Source organism: Amblyomma mixtum, unplaced genomic scaffold (genome assembly GCF_055824585.1).
Source record: "Amblyomma mixtum isolate Tamu unplaced genomic scaffold, ASM5582458v1 scaffold_13, whole genome shotgun sequence".
NCBI lineage: Eukaryota > Metazoa > Arthropoda > Arachnida > Ixodida > Ixodidae > Amblyomma > Amblyomma mixtum.
The window spans coordinates 2,420,165-2,438,574 of record NW_028317662.1 but is presented as its reverse complement, the minus strand read 5'-3'; the positions used below and the strand labels follow the sequence as shown (position 1 = coordinate 2,438,574).

At 47.7% G+C, this 18,410-nt stretch overlaps 1 non-coding gene across 1 annotated transcript; it reads left to right on the top strand.

The window, feature by feature from the left end:
- Nucleotides 1-6,845: 6,845 nt before the first annotated feature.
- Nucleotides 6,846-7,008, top strand: LOC149324887 (U1 spliceosomal RNA). Its single transcript, XR_016286664.1, has one exon. It is a non-coding gene; the product is annotated as a U1 spliceosomal RNA (small nuclear RNA).
- Nucleotides 7,009-18,410: the final 11,402 nt, after the last annotated feature.

Here is an 18,410-nt window from a genome sequence, read left to right as displayed (position 1 = left end):
CTTGCTCGAATTCTTTGCCTAATCTATCGAAAAGCTGCAACAGCTGATGAGCTGCTCTCAAATTTCGTATTAGGAATGAATGAATGAAAAACTTTATTGTAAAACAAGTGTTCTTTATCGAAGAGTAGGTGGAGCCCTCAGTCCAGGGCCCCAGCGGCCTTTGCAGTCTTGCAAGCCCTGTCGATCAGCTTGAGCTGCTCTTCAGGCTTCGAGCTGGACAGCGCAGCCTCCCACTGCTCCGGTGTTGGTGTGTTGTTTATCGGCACTGCCTGCATTTTCTGACAGGGCCATGTAACGTGGTAAAGCGTTGGGTGTTCACCGCATAGCGGTTGGCATATGTGGAAGGATAAATTTTGCTGAGTAAACTCAGATTGGGGTAAGTATTAGTCTGCAGTTTTCTCCAGGCAACCGACTGCTCTCTACTAAGGTCTTTGTGGGGAGGAGGGTAGGCCCTACGGAGGGCTCGTTGGTGTTCTAAGTTGGCTCCATACCGTCTAGTGACTGCGTCCAGTTCCCCTTCGGTGCGCGCCTCCCGGTTGGCGTATCCTCGGGCATTGGCGTCCGCACATTGGTTCCCTTTGACAGCCTCATGGCCTGGTGTCCACGTGATGAAGCATCTCGTAAAAGTGATCGTCCTCGCCTTGAGTATGTGAATGGCTGCAGTGGATATGCGTCCACTGCTGTATCTTCGGCACGCCTCTTGCGAGTCTGTAATGATGTGTGCATGGGGCTCGTCACTCTGCTGGGTGATGGCGAGTGCAATTGCTGCTTCCTCAGCCTCGAGGATGTTGTTGGTTTTTATCGAAGCGCAGTTGATTTCCCTGAGCTGGTGATCCACCACGCTGGCTACCGAGCCGTATCGGTGTCTGTATGTTGTTGCGTCAACGTATAATACGTCTTTTGCCCCGGCGAAGCTTCTTTCGTGGAATTCAGATCTTGCCTTTCTTCTCGCCTTATGTATATCGGGATGCATGTTTTTAGGAATCGGACTGATCTCAATGATCCTCCTGATTTAATTCGGAACGCTCTCTGTGCTATTGATTTCTTTCAAAGCGTCCCTCATGCCGAGCAACCGCAGCGTGTTTCGGCCGGTTGCGGACAGCATCAGTCTTGTTTTATGCGCGAGAGGATGGGCCTCGATATGTTCTTGTACTGTGTCGTTTATGCCCAGTTTAAGGAATTTCTCCGTCGAAGTGTTGACCGGCAGTCCGAGAGCGCATTTGTATGCTTTTCTAAGAATTGCCTCTAACTGCTCCTTTTCTTGCTCGAGCGGTGTTTGGTAGGGGACGCCGTATAAGATCCTACTGACCACGAGGGCCTGTACTAGCCTACATGTGTCTTCCTCCTTCATACCTCTTCTTCTGTTGGAAATTCTTGCAATCATCCTGGTGATCTGTGCTGTGGTATTTGCTAGCTGTCTGATCGTGTGATCAATACGACGGTTGCTTTGGATCCACATACCGAGGATCTTAACTTTCGATACTTCCGGAACCTTCGTTTCCCCTATGTAGATATCTATGGAGTTTTGCAGATCATACCCTTGTCTGTAGACTCTGAGCACCTCGGATTTTTCAGGGGAGCATGCGAGTCCACAGTGTCGGGCGTATGCGTTGACCGTGTCTGCTGCTCGCTGAAGAAGCTCTTGTTTTTCTCCTAAGGATCCCCTTGACACCCAGATTGTGACATCATCTGCGTAGATGGCATGCCTGATTCCTTCAATTTCTTCAAGTGCCCTTGCTAAACCAATCATTGCAATATTAAAAAGCATAGGTGATAACACAGAGCCTTGCGGTGTTCCTTTTTCGGGGGTGTTGAAGGTGTCAGTCCTGATGCCTCCTATTCCAATGGTAGCGGTTCGGTTAGTCAGAAAGGCTTTCACATAGTTGAATATTCTCTGCCCACAACCCAGTTTGCTGAGCCCCTCCAGCACAGCCCTATGATTGACGTTGTCGAAGGCCGCTTTAAGATCGAGAGCGAGCAAGATGTTTTCTCCATATTTTGGAACGGTAGTAAGCACCTCCTCCTTGATCTGCAGGAGAACGTCTTGTGTCGATAGGTATTTTCGAAATCCAAACATAGTGTGCGGCATGAGTTCGTTGTCCTCAAGGTGGGTCTGCAACCTGTGATGCACAACTCTCTCGTACACTTTTCCCAAGCATGATGTTAAGGAAATTGGTCTAAGATTTCCCAGGTTTGGAGTCTTTCCGGACTTCGGAATCATTACTATTTCCGCATGTCGCCAGTCGTCCGGGAGGGTCCCCTGTTCCCAGTGTTTATTGACGAATTCTGTGAATCTTTTGATTGAATTGTCATCCAAATTTCTTATCATGGCATTAGTGATGCCATCCCTCCCTGGTGTTGTGTTCTTTGTGGCGGACATCACAGCGTGTCTGACTTCTTGTATGGTAAGGGGTTCGTCCAGAGCGGGATTCGCTTTGCCCGTGTATGCCAAGCTGCTGTCGGCGTGTGTTACATTGCCGATAACGCTGCTTGATGTTCTGTAGTAGTTCCTCGTCAGTGCCTTGGAACTGGTGCGCGATCCTTTGGGTCGTCTTACGAGTTTCGGATTTTGTCGTGGTTGAGTCTATGAGAGCCCTTAGCAAGGCCCATGTCTTGGCCCAACCTAGAGTCCTCTGAAGTTCGTTGCACTTTTGGTTCCAGTCGCGCCTCGAGAGCTCCGTCGCATATTCTTCGGCTTGTCTGGTGACCTCAGCGATCTTACGCTTGAGCCGCCTATTATGCTTTTGCCTTTTCCACCTTTTTAGTAGGCCCTGTCTGGCGTCCCAAAGGTGTAAGAGATGTTTGTCCACCTCGGGCGTGTTGGTAGTGAGGGCGACCTTTCGGGTTAGTTTTTGCCAGTCTGTCTTGATTCTTGCGACCCAGCCTTTTATGTCGGTGATCTCAGCGTCTTCAGAGTGTGCCCTGGATTTCCTATAGGCTTCCCAGTTTGTCAGTCTAGCCTGGCCATGTTGTCTCCTGATCGGGAGGGTTTCTATAAGAAGGCGCAGGATGCAGTGGTCACTGCCTAGAGTTTCGCCGTCGTTTTCCCATCTTGCGTGCCTTACCCCTCTGACAAATGATAAGTCTGGGCACGAATCTCGGTTGATGCTGTTCCCCACTCGCGTGGGTTGGGTGTGGTCAGTGATGAGGGTGAGCCTTCTACGATCAGCTTCTCTGGCTAGATGCCTGCTTTTCTGGGTTTCCCGAACGTAGCCCCAGCTTCTATGCCAGGCATTAAAGTCCCCCAGAATAACGATACCGTTCTTGCCTGCTGCTTCTTCTGCTTTGCCTAGCAGGTAGCTGAAATTGGCTTTCCTCTGGCTTGGCGGGCTGTACACGTTAAGTAGGAAGGTGCTTTCTTGGCTTCTCTTTTGGGTAATGATTTCTATAAGGACGTGGTCAATGTCCGTTCCGTCGATGTCGTGTCTGATTGCGGTGACTGCTTTCGCAACCAGCGTGGCGACCTTGCTTTGCCCCTGCCCCTCGTAGACGGAGTACCCCGCGAGAGTGAGTGAGCAGCCGGTTTCCTGTAGGGCGATAATGTCTGGCGGAGAGGTGCAATTTGTGATGTGTTGTTTAAGAAGACCCTGCTTTCGGCGGATCCCACGGCAGTTCCACTGCCATATTTCGAGGGTTTCCAACTTGACCGAGCGTTTACGGTTGCTCGCCATACTGAGATGGCCTGTTATAGGGTTTTCCTCTGGATTTCATGGCTGTGAATTGTACTAGACGCTCTCTATCCTTGCGCGTCTCGTCTTGGATGTTGGAGAAGAGGTTTCTGAGATTTGCCAGTGCATTGTTAACAGCAACCATGGCAGTTGTAAATTCCTGGCGCCCTATAGTTGTCGCCTGATCTTCATCTGTTTGCGGGTTAGTGTTGTTCTGCCCTGTTCTTTGGGCCTTTAGTTCGTCTATCAGATCGTTTAGTTTCTGCCTCAGCTCGGCGTTTTCTGCCCTGAGCGTCTGAATTATTTGTCTTAGCTCTTGAACTTCCGCGTTAACTTCCCCATTAGCGTTGTTACCTATCACTGTTTTCTGTGTGTTTGTCTTTTTTGGAGCAGTGGGAGAGGTATTAGGAAGTAACGTAATCGAAAACGATTTTTCTTCCGCTGGCATTGAGAAAAGGAAAGGCGCGCAATTGCAGGTGTTGTAGGTGGACGCCACCGCCTACTCCCCGCGCGATTGGTGTTCACTGACCCCGTAAGCCAGTTACACTTCCTCTCTTTCTCTCTCTCTTGAAGCATCTGAATAGCGGGAGAGAGAAAATCTGTAATACAGCGAAGAAATTCTGGGCACACGAGGCCCCTCGGTTCCGCCACGACCCCACTGCACTCAAGTGTTTATGTTCCTATGGTTCATAATACTAGCGGCCCGGCCTTTGGCCATGGCCTGCAAGTAGTGATGCAAAAATATCGGAAAATTGTCTATCGATAGTATCGATAGTTTTTCGGAAACTATCGATAGTGTAAAAAAAACTATCGATAGTGCTACTATCGATAGTAATACTATCGATAGTATTACTATCGATAGCGTTGCTATCGATAGTATTACTAGCGATAGTACCGCTATCGATAGCAAAACTACCGATAGTGAAACTTTCGATGGTAAGACTATTGATAGTAACAATATTGATATTATGAATTTGTTGGCTAGCGATATAACCAAAACATTTGCGATACCTGATTGGTGTCACGCACGGTGTAAGAATAATTCTTACACCGTGGTTTCACGGTACCATGAGACTTAACGTCTCAAGTAGACTAAAACTATGAGGGATGCCTCAGTGGAGGTCTACTCGTAAATTTCGACCAGCTGTGGTTCTTTAAAGTGCACTGGGACAGTTCGGAAAAAATACCTGGAACTGCATCCGATTAATGAACGAACAGAATAAGTTGTGCTGGCTTACACGACACTATCGTGCACTGCAGACGCCGTCTTGATGACGTAAACGCTAAAAAAAAATGTAAATGTAAATTGGTTTTTGAGGAAAGGAAATGGCGCAGTAACTGTCTCACATATCTCGGCGGACACCTGAACCGCGCCGTAAGGGAAGGGAGGAAGGTGGGAGTGAAAGAAGAAAGAGAGAAAGAGGTGCCGTAGTGGAGGTCTACGGATTAATTTCGACCACCTGGGGATCTTTAACGTGCACTGACATCGCACAGCACACGGGCGCCTCTTCTGTTTCGCCTCCATCGAAACGCGGCCGCCGCGGTCGGGTTCGAACCCGGGTACTCCGGCTCGGTAGACGAGCGCCTTACCACTGCATAAATGCTTTTCGCACACATGCTTCGCAACAAGGACATACTCACGCTAACAATTTATCCAGCAACTTTACGTAGAGAACGTCTGTAGAGCTCGTTGAAGCGTAGGCCGCGAAAACGGGCGAGTCCTGTCAGTTACTCATACCATCACCTCCATACCACATACTAGGGAAACCAAGTTTAGTATGCAGTGGGTACGCGTGGTTGATTTTACAGGATCGATAGTACTACACATAACAAGTAGTATCGATACGGCTATCGATAGTATTATCAATAGAACTATCGAAAGTACTATCGATAGTCTTTTTTACCATCGATAGTTCGATAGTGACTCAACTAGCGATAGTATCGATAGTACTATCGATAGTTTTGCATCACTACCTGCAAGGCCAGGCCCTCCCAGCTCAGCAGGGTCTCACAGTTCTCCCAGGTCATGAGGCAGAGGCAGGCTTCGCGGGGGTAGGTCCGCCGGGCAGCAAGAGAGGATGTGAAGGGAAGAGGCCAACACAGACCGCTGAAACAAGGCCAGTGGGGCTAAAAGTGATTTCGCACAAAAGAATACTTCAGCCTGATCGCCGCTGGGGCCCTGGACTGAGGGCTCCACCTACTCTTCGATAAAGAACACTTGTTGTACAATAAAGTTTTAGAGCGCAGCTCTTTGGCGTCCGTTCCTGGGTTCCTGGGTCCGTTCCAGCTCCGCCCCCCTTTCATCCCCCCAGCGCTATCGGCGTCAGCGGCATCAGTCAGTCGCTGCTATCTCTTCCCTCCTCCCTTTATCGTGTTGTCCGCTTGCTGCGCGCGCTTCTGTCCCCATCGTTTGCCGCTGGGTGTACACGCCGCCCCCCTCCCCCCTCTTCCTGCGAGTCTCCGGTTGTCAAAGCGCCGGCTCGAACTTAATTCCTTTCTTCGCTCCTCCTCCAATGCAACCCCTGTGCGTTGGCAATCAAAGAGCCAGATCGGTGGCGGCGGATCTGTATATGTGCACCGCCCGAGCCGAAATTGCGAATACGTGTGAAAAATAAAAAAAAATTCTGTGATAGCGCATACATGTGTTCCTCGATTTCTTGGCCTCAATCTATCGAAAAGGTGAAACAGCTTATTTGCTGCGCTCAAATTTCGCATTAGGAAGTAACGTAATCGTCGGTAATTTTTCATTCATTCATTCATTCGCCTGCAATTAAAGATGTTTCAATCAATCAATCAATCAATCAATCAATCAATCAATCAATCAATCAATCAATCAATCAATCAATCAATCAATCAATCAATCAATCAATCAATCAATCAATCAATAGCCTAGGACACTCCGCGTTGCAATCGGAAAGAGAAAAAGAAGACCAAATATTGATGTTAAAAATGAGGCGTTAAACCTTCAAAAATACGGTCATACGATTTATACCTTTTATGTAAAGCGCTGAAGCAATTAACGCTTCAGTAATAAAAGGGTCACACTAATTGACTAACTCGACATCACGCTATATTTACGCTTTAATATACTTCCCTGTGTATTTTTCAAGCTACTCTCACTGGCAACATTGCGAGCGCCCCCGTGCGTGGGATCTTGTGGTTGAGCACCTGTGCGGCATACTTACCTGGTGCCGCGGCATCCTTGGTCAGGATGGAGGAGCCTCCAGGGTGAGACGCGGACATTGCACTGCGCCCGTGTTGACCCCTGCCACTTCCTCAATAGAGGCAGATGGGGCATGCAATTTTTGGTAGCGGGGGACTGTGTGCGCGCATCCCCCTAAACCTTATCGAATTCAAAAACTAGACACTGACACCATAGAGAAATATAGAAGTAAAGAGCGGACACTCCCGTAGGCCCCTGCGGCCGACTTTTGTGGAAAGCGCACCTAGCGGACCCGGGGAAACGCACTGGCCGAGGCTCTACGGCTCTACTTTCATTGCATCGAGTGGAGGAGAGAGAGAGAGAGAAAACTTTATTTACAAAGGAATTCGGGGCACGCCCCAGGGTCCCCGCACGACCCCACTCCAATCAAGTGTTTATGTTCCTAAGGTCCATAACACTGGCAGCCCGGCTGGTGGCGATGGTCTGCACGGCCGGGTCCTCCGAGCTCAGCAGGGTCTCCCAGTCCTCCCAGGTCTTGAGGTTCTCTATGTCCCGCGGGGGAGGGTCCGCAGGGCAGAGGGAAAGGATGTGGAGGGAAGAAGTGAAGGGTTCTGGGCATAGGGCGCATGCCGGAGTAGGGAAGGAGGGATGATAGTGGGTTAGGGTAAGGGGCGAGGGGAGAGTATGTGTTTGTAATCTGCGCCAGAGTGTTGCGTGTCTGTTATCTAGGGAGGGGTGGGGCGGGGGGTAGAGCTGGCGAGAGGCTCTGTATGCCTGGGTCAGCTCACTGAATGAGTGCATGCGATCCTTCGTGAATCCCCGATCCGAGGCCACCTGAGCCCGGTTTAAAGAACCTCGGGCTAAAAGGTTGGAGGCCTCGTTTCCGGGATTCCCGGAGTGCGCAGGCACCCATATCAGCTCCACTTGGCGGGGCGGGGGTGCATCGGGCGAGTCCAGTATGCCAAAAGCAGGGACATGAACTCGGCCTCGAGCGAAATTTAGAATCGCAGTTTTAGAGTCAGTTAAAATATACCGGGCTTCCGTGCGGGTTATAGCAAGTCCAATGGCGGCTTCCTCTGTAGCCTCTGGGGACGTATCTGGAGGGAGAGGTAGTGTGAGGAGGGTGGATGAAGAGGAGTCCACCGCAGCTGCTGTCGCTTCATCACCCGTGCAGGCAGCGTCCACCCATACGGCGTCCGGCTGGGGGCCATACGCTCGATGGAGTGCCTTCGCACGGGCTCTGCGGCGCTGCTCATGGTGGGACGGGTGCATATTCCTCGGGAGCGGCCTGATGAGAAGCTCTCGGTGAAGGAATCGTGGGATGGCGAGAAGGGTTGGGTCGTTGGCCGGTATTTTGATTCCCAGGGAGTCCAGGATATACCGACCTGTGGAAGTTTTTGTGAGCCTGATGTATTGGGCCTGTCGGTGGGCCTCCACCAGTTCCCCGATAGTGGAGGAGGCGGTGTCACATTGCCCAGCTGAGCAGCCGGCCACCAGCGTGACGATTACGCAGCACGCAACAATTATCCAGGTTTCGACGTGCAACGCTCGTCAAAAACGTTTGGCTTTGATCGCTTGCCTGGACGCCGCGGCGAACACGTCACCCACAAGCCGCAAAGGCGTTATGCCACGCATCGCGTGCGCTTGGCAAGCGGCAGTGAACCTACTACGTGCATTCTGTCTGGGTGACAATGAGCGCATCAGTCACCCCGCAGAAGGAAGCCAAGACATGCCAAGACCATACTCTTTTTCTTTTTTTTTTATTTGCACGTTCAGTGCCATCTGGCGGAAACGGGGAAGCGCCGAACTCGGCCGCGAAAGGGCCCGAGTGTCCGCTCTTTACTTTTATGTTACTCTATGCTGACACTGCTATGCTAACTTACGGAACTGAGTGCAAGCAGCGTAAAAAGCTACGTGCAAGCGAACTGTCTTTCTATAAGTTTAACTGCACATCCTTGCATCGAGAGCATCGATAGATATCGCGTGTTCAGCCCGAAACACGCCAATAGGATAGGATAGGAAAACTTTTAATGTCCAACCGACAGAGGGTAGCCAGAGGGCTACCCGCCTAGACGACGGCCGAAAAGTCTTGTCTCTCGGCGGCGGCTTCGGCCAGTCGGATGAGTTGTAGGTGAGTCGCCGGGTCGGAGCTCAGTAGTAAGGTCTCCCATTGGTCTTTCGTGTTTATACCTCGTCTCTCCCGGGGGGCATGAGAACATTCCCATAGTATGTGGTCCAAGGTGGCCCTAAGTTCGCAGTTTGCGCATTTGTCTGAAAATTGCCCTGGGTACTTAAGACTCCAGAGGGCCGGGTTTGGAAAGGTGTAAGTTTGTAATCGGCGCCAGTTGATGGCTTGGTATCTGGACAAGGATCTATCCGCTGGAGGAAGTCTAGCTCGTTGCAAACGATACTGCTGTGCAATTTCTCTGTATGTCACCATGCGATCCCTGTCTGTAAAGACCACCTCGCTCGGGTCCACCCGGAAGGAAAAGCCTCGGGCGAACTCGTGGGCCGTCTCATTACCAGGCAGGGATGCATGAGCTGGTGTCCAGACTAGTGTAATTTTCCGGTCGATGACATGACGGCTTAGAATTGTATTCGTTATATTGGAGACCCGGCCCCTGCTGAAATTTAGTATGACTACTTTGGAGTCACTGATGATGTACCTCGCTTTTGTGCCTACACAAGCCAGTGCTATGGCAGCTTCCTCTGCAGTCTCTGGGTACCCGAGAGTACGGAGGCACTTATTTTGAGGAGTTGTTTATTATTGACGACCGCCAGGGACATCGTGTTCTTACCATACTCAGCGGCATCCACGTAGACCACGTCCTCGTCTTTGTAGGAGCGGAAGCGTTTCTCTAGCGCCTCTGCCCGTTTGGCCCGGCGCACTGAGTGATGAATAGGATGCATATTCCTTGGTAATGGGGGTACAACTATATTCTCCCGAATTTCTCCGAGCATGTCAACTTTGGCGGTTGTTCTATTATCTTGCCTCAGATGGAGTTTTTCCAGAATGGCCCTGCCGGTTGTGGTCCCGGAAGGAAGGAAGGGAAAACTTTATTTACACTAATGGTTTTTCCTGCGGTTTGGGGGCATCTTCAGAGACGTCTTGGTTCTACCCCCAGGAGCCTTATCTGTCGAAGTCGTCCGCCTCTAATCAGTGGTCGGTTGCCCTCAGTCCAGGGCTCCGCTGGCCACTGCCGCCCGTTGAGCTCGCCGTACCAGACCTTGTTGGTCTTCACAGCGGTCGCTGGACAGCAGAGTCTCCCACTGCTCCGCACTCGGGTTTTGTATTTTGGGGACCACGTGTATGTTTTGGCAGGCCCATGTGATGTGGTATAGTGTAGGTTTTTCGTCGCACCAGGGACATTTGTCCGTGTATATCGTAGGGTGCATTTTGTTTAGTATATGTAGGTTTGGGAAAGAGCCGGCTAAGCGTTCGATTTTGGACGTACTCATTGCTTCCGTAATTTCTTCAAGGGTATTATGCATGCCTAGCTCTAGGAGGCGGTGAGTGGATGAACGGATGGGCAATCCTAGAGCTTGGTTCGTGCACCGCCGGATAATTCTATTTATCTTTTCCTTTTCTGAAACTTTAAGATCAAGGAGGGGGGCAGAATACGAGATACGGCTAACTACGAACGCCTGTACCAGCCGTAGGAGATTCTGCTCTTTCATGCCGTGTCTCCTGTTGGCAATCCGCTGTATGAGTCGCATCGTTTGTTGCGCGCAGTTTTCCATCTTAGTTACTGCATCACCTTTATACCCGTTCCTTTGTATAATCATGCCTAAAATTCTGATTTTTTCAACATGAGGAATCTCCGCCCCTTGCGCTTGTAATTTGATGTTAGGGATGGTTCTAGTTTGTCTTCGATGCAGAGGTCGATAAAAAAGAAGTTCACACTTCTGCGGCGAGCATTGCAAACGCCTGCGGCTCACATAGTTTACGACCTCATTTATGGCCTTTTGTAGCATACGTTCGATGCGGGCGTCGTCTCCACGGGTCATCCACATTGTGATGTCGTCCGCATACATGCAGAAGTTCAAGTCATCTATCCCCTCCAGCCTCATCGGTAGCCGTATCATGGCCACGTTGAAGAGAAGAGGGGAAAGCACCGAACCCTGAGGGGTGCCTATGCTGCCCAAGTGTTTGTCTTGAGACTGACTTTCACCAAAGTGTATTCGCGCTATGCTGTCCGAAAGAAAATTGGCAATGTAGTTGTATGTGCGTTCCCCGACGTTTAAAAGAGCCAGGTTTTCTAGTATCGCCTGGAACGGGTTCTAGACAAGAGTTTTGCACTCTGTGCATCTCTAACAGCCAAATTAGGTCGCTTTCAAATTTATTCCTATAAGAGCGCCTTCCTCGCCATTATTTAGTAAGTGCGCAGGAGAATACGCGGTAAATTCTATATAATACTAATTCGGTAATTTTGTATATTAATTCTATATAGTAATTCGTTAATTCTATATGATTTTTTTTTACGGCGAAAGCTTTAGTCGCCTCATTAAGCAAAAACACGTCTGTGTGTGCGTGTGTGTGACAACACTCGGTGGCACCCATAAAGGATGGCGTCCTCATGCAGATGGTCAGCGCATACGAATGCAACCTGAGGTGGTGGTGGTGAAAGCTCCTTTATTTTTAAACTGCAAAATAAACTTGCAAATTTAAGCGGTAACCATGACGCTAAGAGTATAACGACGGAAGCAAGGTCGGGCTTGAATGCATTCGTACTCTCATTTGCCAACACTGCTGCTTTGAATTTCATGTTAAATTCACAGCTGAAGAGCATCTGCAAACCCGATGTCTAATAGGTTTGTAACGCTGCTGCTGCAAAATACAGCACTCATTTTGTATTTCCGGAGAAAGCGTGAAGTCGCCTTTTTGAACCATCTGCTTCTACCTCGGAAAGTTATATTGCGTCATCTCTCTGTGGAGAAAAGTTAAAATTCTATAAATAACATTTAAACAGTTGATGGTTTGGTTTATGGCGGTTTAACTTTCCAAAGCGGCTCAGACTATGATGGACGTCGTAGTGATGGGCTCAGGAAATTTTGATTAACGTGCAATGATATCGTACAGTACACGGGCTTCAAGAATGCGACTGCCGCGGCATGGATGAATAAGAGCCGGAAGAGAAGATACCACAGTGAAATCAAATCAAATTTATTGATTACACATAAAGGGTAACATACACAGTAATATGGAGAGTACTGACATATACTGCTCGGAGTGCACCGGTACCCCAAATGGATAGCATGCATAAAAATACGTTTAAAACATGACACTCGTTGATTGTAAAAGGAATATTCGGATACTTGATACATAAAGAATAAACGAAAGAAGCTGAAAAAGTACAAAGGGTATAAAAACTGTTACGTTTCAAAAACAAAACATTTTGGGTTTATAGAACGTGCTTAAGCTTTAAAGCAAGGGCCGGCTTCATACTGCGGTGGCCATGATGGGAGGACGCTGTCTCCATTCTTCTAAGCACGGGTGCAGCAGGCTGGTTTAGCAGTAGCTTCTCAAAAGTGGGTGTGGTCGACGTCTTGTAGCAGCAGTCAGCAGGGATTTTCCGTCGCTGAAAGAGACCGTCCCGCAGGAACACCTTATGAACCTCCGGCCACAAGACAGTCACTTCATTTTGCGAGCCTCCTGACTATTTGATGGTACCGGTCTAGAAGGTGAATATATATTTCCTGAAAACTAAACTACCTTTCACCTTTCTTGACGTTAGAGCCCTTTTATAGACCTCCACAAGGTGCAGTACATAATCAGCCTGCCCCCGACCCCGCCAGTCTAAAAACCAGAATTTGAAACACAGAACCGACATGCGACTACAAAGTTGTCGATTTATGTTTGTGGACTTCCTAGTCTTTCCAGCAAGGCAAGGTTAGAAATAATATACTGAAAGATGCCCACATATGTATCATTATGCCCCATCATTATGCCATCATTATGTATCATTATGCCCCATCAAGCTAATCTTTCTAACACCCTCGAAGCTCTACAAAATCGCGCTGCCAGGTTTATTTTCTCAGACTACTCCTATCATTCCAGTGTCACTGCACTCAAATCACGGGCTAATCTTACTAATCTTGAAAAGCGACGCTGCATATTCAGGCTGTGCCTTTTTCACAAGTTCTACCATACGCCACTCAATGTTACAGCAATCTTACCAGTTCATCGACAGTCAAGTCGCACCAGCCATCCTAAAGCCGTCTATCCGCCCTCAGCACAGACCACAGCCCATCTTCGTTCGTTTTTTGTTCAGACCGCTTGGGACTGAAACAAACTGCCTGTCGACGCTGTGCACCACTCCGACCCACATTCCTTCAAGACTGCCATTGAACCACTCTTCACTTGAACATTATGCCCATCCCTCATGTAATACCCCACACCAAGGGGCATTTGAGGTACTAATAACAAAATAAAAAAAAGATAAGCCACTGATGGCAAGTTACGCGAGAGGCATGGAACACATTTTGCTAGCCCCAGGAACTCAGTCGACTACCCTGCTCCAAAAGACTCGCTGGGCCATTTTTCCACACACCGACTTCCTTTTCCGGATAAGTGTCTAAGAAGTGTTAAAGAGAGTCTCCGCATAGAGCAATCTTTGAAGGACCATCAACATTCCTTACTGTCAGCAAAGAAAACAAAATGGTCGCGACAACAGCTCAGAGATGTACACATACGAGAACCACTTGCACTTCTTAAGATCAGGTAAACGCCAAATATTTTTTCTCAAATTTTGTTACAGTAACTTCGTTTAATGACTGCAAGCATGTTAGTACCTGTACAGCATGCAGTTCACCGTAAAAGCATTGAAATCTACCCTACACTATTGCAACGAAATTTCTGGTATCACTGTCTCAAATTAAAGCTTTGATGTCAGGAATGACGGTGAATAGGCCATCTCCTGTTAGAGAGCCAAAGGTAGCGCTCACAGAAAGTTTTTGCGCACTTTTATTCGGAAATTAAATACTTAAAAATCGAAATTAAATGTACAATAAACACACACCGAAAATCTCATGAAATGTCATATGAACAGAACTCATTCCATGTTTATTATGATTACTACACCGCTCACATATTGATTTAAGTATATTATTTGAAATGCCACTCCTAAAATAACTGTAAAAATTAGGAGTCACTTTGGCGACTAAAGTGGTGCAAGGCGAAAGCCTTAGTACAGCGTTCTGTCACGAATGTGGTTGTGAATGATGATTCAAGTGCTGCCAGCGAATGACGCGTCCATTGGCTGTCTGCGTGTGTTACTGATGTGTGGTTAACATGTTAAGCTTCGCCTGTAAGAGTGGAACGCGACAGCGTCTTGCAACGCTGCCAGGGAGTCCACAGAACGCCATCGCCACTTCGGCTGTACGCCTTGCTGAACGGTAAATTTATTTTTTGAGGAAAGGAAATGTATCTCTCTCGCATATCTGGGTGGACACCTGCACCTCGCCGTAAGGGAAAGGGGGAAGATGGGAGTGAACGAAGACGCCGTATTAGCTAGACGCGCCTGTGTTCATTCCAAACCATTCAGCTGGAATTACGGAGTGGCTAGCGTGCTCGTATCGCACTCCGGAGACCCTGGTTCGATTCCCCAACTCGACCAATTTCGTTCTCGGTTTTATTGATTTATGCGGTCTAACTAGAAAGGTTAATTAGGCTATTTCATATTTATATTATTGTTTTTCTATCCATCGTGTTCTGTCATTCACCTGTCAATTGCTGGAACTGTCTAGGATGTTCGAGACAAGGTATATGAAACGAGCAACGTCGAACTGAGTGGGGAAGTGCGTGGTGGTGGAGCGAACGCGGCTTGTCTGTTTTTTCAGCAGCGTCTCCTTCCGCGGACGCTGTTGTCGCTGCGGCGCGCGTCTTTCTTTTCTTTTCCTCTTTCTTCTGGCCTCTTCATCCTCCTATATCTTAATTAGGCTAATTGATTAATTAAGCAATTAACTAAACTCAGTCCAACTTGGTTGGAGCATCACTATACGATCCCTTTGATTGGTTGCATGGTTACTAGCCAAAGTACAATTGGTCCCATTTGAAATTCGCGCACTGTGACGTCACGAGCATTTCGACCAATTGAAAAGCGTGACATTTTCTGTCGACAACTGCTGCTTACAACGATGAGGCATTAAAGGCTTCCGCCTTAAAAATCATTTCAGTATTTGAAAATGAACCTTCGGATCAAATAGCTCGGCGTAGAAGTGCTACTAAAAACTTCTCTCCTTGATTATCGCTAATTTAAGCACTCTTAGTGGGGAGAACAGCGACGAAATGAAGGTATGATTATGTCATGAAGAAATTCATTTTACTGTAAATGCCCCATACAGAGATCTGTACAATTCTTTAAGGCACCATTAAAAAATGGTTATAACTGTATTATTCTAAGGATTGCACTGTGACCGCTTCAGCCTGAACTCTCCCCATTTTTACGCAAATATCGAGCGCGACTTCTACTTGCTTCTATTAGGTAGCTTAAATATTTTTGCTGTGCGTTGAGTGATGAAATAGCGATCGCTTGTGCGCTTTTTCTAATCTAAGTACATATGATTTCATTGTCCCTTTAAGATTGCACCGGATCAATTAATATATTCGCATATCTCCCCACTACAAGCTTGCAGTTTCTGTGCCAGCCTTAAAGGTGCACTGAAGACGAATCTGAACTCGTCTTTTTGCCGCGGGAACTCAATCTACACGCTCCGAGCATTCTTAGAAGCTTCGATTTATTGACCTGGGTGGCCGATTTCCCTAATTAAATCGAGTTAATGTCCGGCTCCCGCCTTTTTTTTTTTGAATTCTCCCTCGTACGGTGGGCGGAGTCGACCAACGCGCGGAGTGCCTTTCACCCAGTCCCGTGGCGGCTTGCCCCTCTGCCATCGGTGGAGTAATACGTAGTAATCCGCAGAGGCAAATAGTCCGCGCGTATTTTTATTTCTGCGGGCTTATTTTGCGGCTATATTATCTGAGAATGAAACTATTTATTCACGGAAACCCCAAAAAACAACATAAAGCGAAAGCAAAGCCTCCACGGAGCTGGCTGAAAGACGCTCCACGCGTTGGTCGACTCCGCCCACCGTACGAGGGAGAATTCAAAAGTAAAGGCGGGAGCGGGACGTTAATTCGATTTAATTAGAGAAATCGGCCACACAGGGCAATAAGTCGAATTTTCTAAGAATTCTCGGAACGTGTAGATTGAGTTCCCGCGGCAAAAGGCGGGTTCAGATTCCTCTTCAGTGCACCTTTAACTACTCGGTTCAAGCGCGGGGCCACCTTTAAACGCAAGATTTTATTAAGAATTGAAACATTAGACCACTTCTTTCGATTTGTTCATTACAATTTCTTACAAAATTCTACATTTGACTGAAAATTATTGCCATAAACGCAAGCCATTGGTTTTCTGCGGTGATCAACTGCTCGGTGCGAGCAAAGGACCAAATTTGGAAGCAATATTTTTCAACGCATCGGAAGTTTAGGCCACTGTGAGCAATGCTTTTTAATTGGATCTTGCATTATTTCACAGTTTCCTCCCAATTAAGAGCGATGTCCAGTAAAACTGTACTTGGACGATTAACTAGCGTAGCTGCGGCTGGAAATATAAGCCCTGGGCGCTTTTTGTGTGACGAAGATATTTTTTCTACTGCTCTTTTGGGTCTTACAGCATTCACATAAAAAAGCTGCTCTCAGATGGGGCTCATGATTCAGGAATGAGGTATGAAAGCTTTGAAAGGAATATTATGTCATTTGTTGCATGGCAGGTTCTCTCAGATCATGAATGGCAGTTTACCAATATTCCTCAAGAGAAAAGTATACAAAAACTGTATCTTACCAGTACTCACCTATGGGGCAGAAACGTGGGGGCTAACAAAGAGGGTTCAGCTTAAGGACAACGCAGCGAGCTATGCTGAGAAAAATGATAGGTGTAACGTTGAGAGATCGAAAGTGGGCGGAGTGGGCGAGAGAACAAACGCGGGTTAATGACATCCTAGTTGAAATTGAGAGGAAGAAATGGGCTTGGGCAGGGCATGTAATGCGAAGGCAAGACAACCGCTGGTCCTTTAGGGTAGCGGAGTGGATTCCAAGAGAAGGCAAGCGTAGCAGGGGGCGGCAGAAAGTTAGGTGGGCGGATGAGATTAAGAAATTTCGGTGTTAACTTACTCCATATGTATGTGCAACACGCCGAAGCCTGTTGGGCGGCGCTGCTGCTACCATCTTTTCGGTACTTCATTTGCATCTTCAAAGTTGCCAGCTACGGCTTACTGAACTTTTACACTAATGTAAAATGCCGAGTTAAACAGGAAAGGTTCAATATTGGAGAAAATATGGGCTTTGTTCGTGAATGGCGAGGGAGACAGGCTGCTTTAGACTTATAACTGGAAGACGCCCTCTAGCTTACTGAATAGTTAAATGGTAATTTACTCAGTTACCCTGTGTTAAACGTATGAGACCATTGCACAAATCCAGAAGCTGTGACTTCCTTTGTGAACTGTTTCATGAGTAGTTTTTGGCCGTGAATCTTCCACAGAGTTTTCTGCGATGGCACTTGAACCACATGCGCTGGGTAAATATGGAGCTGGAGCGCGCTGTTTTAAGGCGAAAGCCTTTAATGGCTCATACTGTCGTCTGTTAACAAAGCGTGACACATGCGTTTAACTCTGCAACTAAAAATGGTACAGAAAACCAATGGTTGCTTCAGATGGAGGAGGAAAAAAAATGAGCGTAGAAGCCAAGTTTGAGAACTGTGCATTAATTAGGTAATTAACTAAAGGCAAAAATGTCAAAATTGCGTCGAAATAACGCGGACGTCGTCATAGCGACGGGAATGGTGTGTCGTCACAACCACCGGAAGTCATCACGGCATCGTGAAAGTTATCACAGGATGGTCGGAAAAACGTTGGATTTGTGCCCAATTAGATGGAAAGATGTGTAATTAAGCGCAATTAACCCTTGGCATCTCTGAAAGATGTATAATTTGGGTATCCATACAGCCACGGGAACGATGTGACGTCACATCCACCGCAAGTCGTTACGGCATAGTGTCCTCGGCTTTCGCCTCTCAACACCTTAGTTGCCAAAGTGTCAACGTAATTTTTTCTTTTGCAGCGGGTTTTTTGCCGCCCTATGCACTACGATTTTTCTTTCATTTCTGGGTGCATCAGGTTAGGTATCCAACACTTTTTAGCAATAGCGCAGTGGCACAAGGCAGGTGCTATGGCAGCTGTTGCCGTGTTCTCCTTCCACTCTTGCCTGAAAGAACACACATACCAACAACCACCGTAACATTGCAGAACAGTGCAGCACAGAAACACATCACGCTTGCGCACATATCCTCATTTGGCCCAATTTCCCAAACTGACTGACATTTTTCGTAAATACGAGACACTTCCAGCAGCCTTACAATTTTGGCCTCGAGGTTCACAGCCTGCTTCCGGAGGAGATCACAATGGACAGCTTTTAAGAAGTCTGATAAATGTTGTCTTAAGTTGTACCAGCTCAAGTGCTCTCAGGTAACAATGCTTGTGATACTGAAGGAATACCTCGCAAAAGACATACTCACCATGGGGCGACT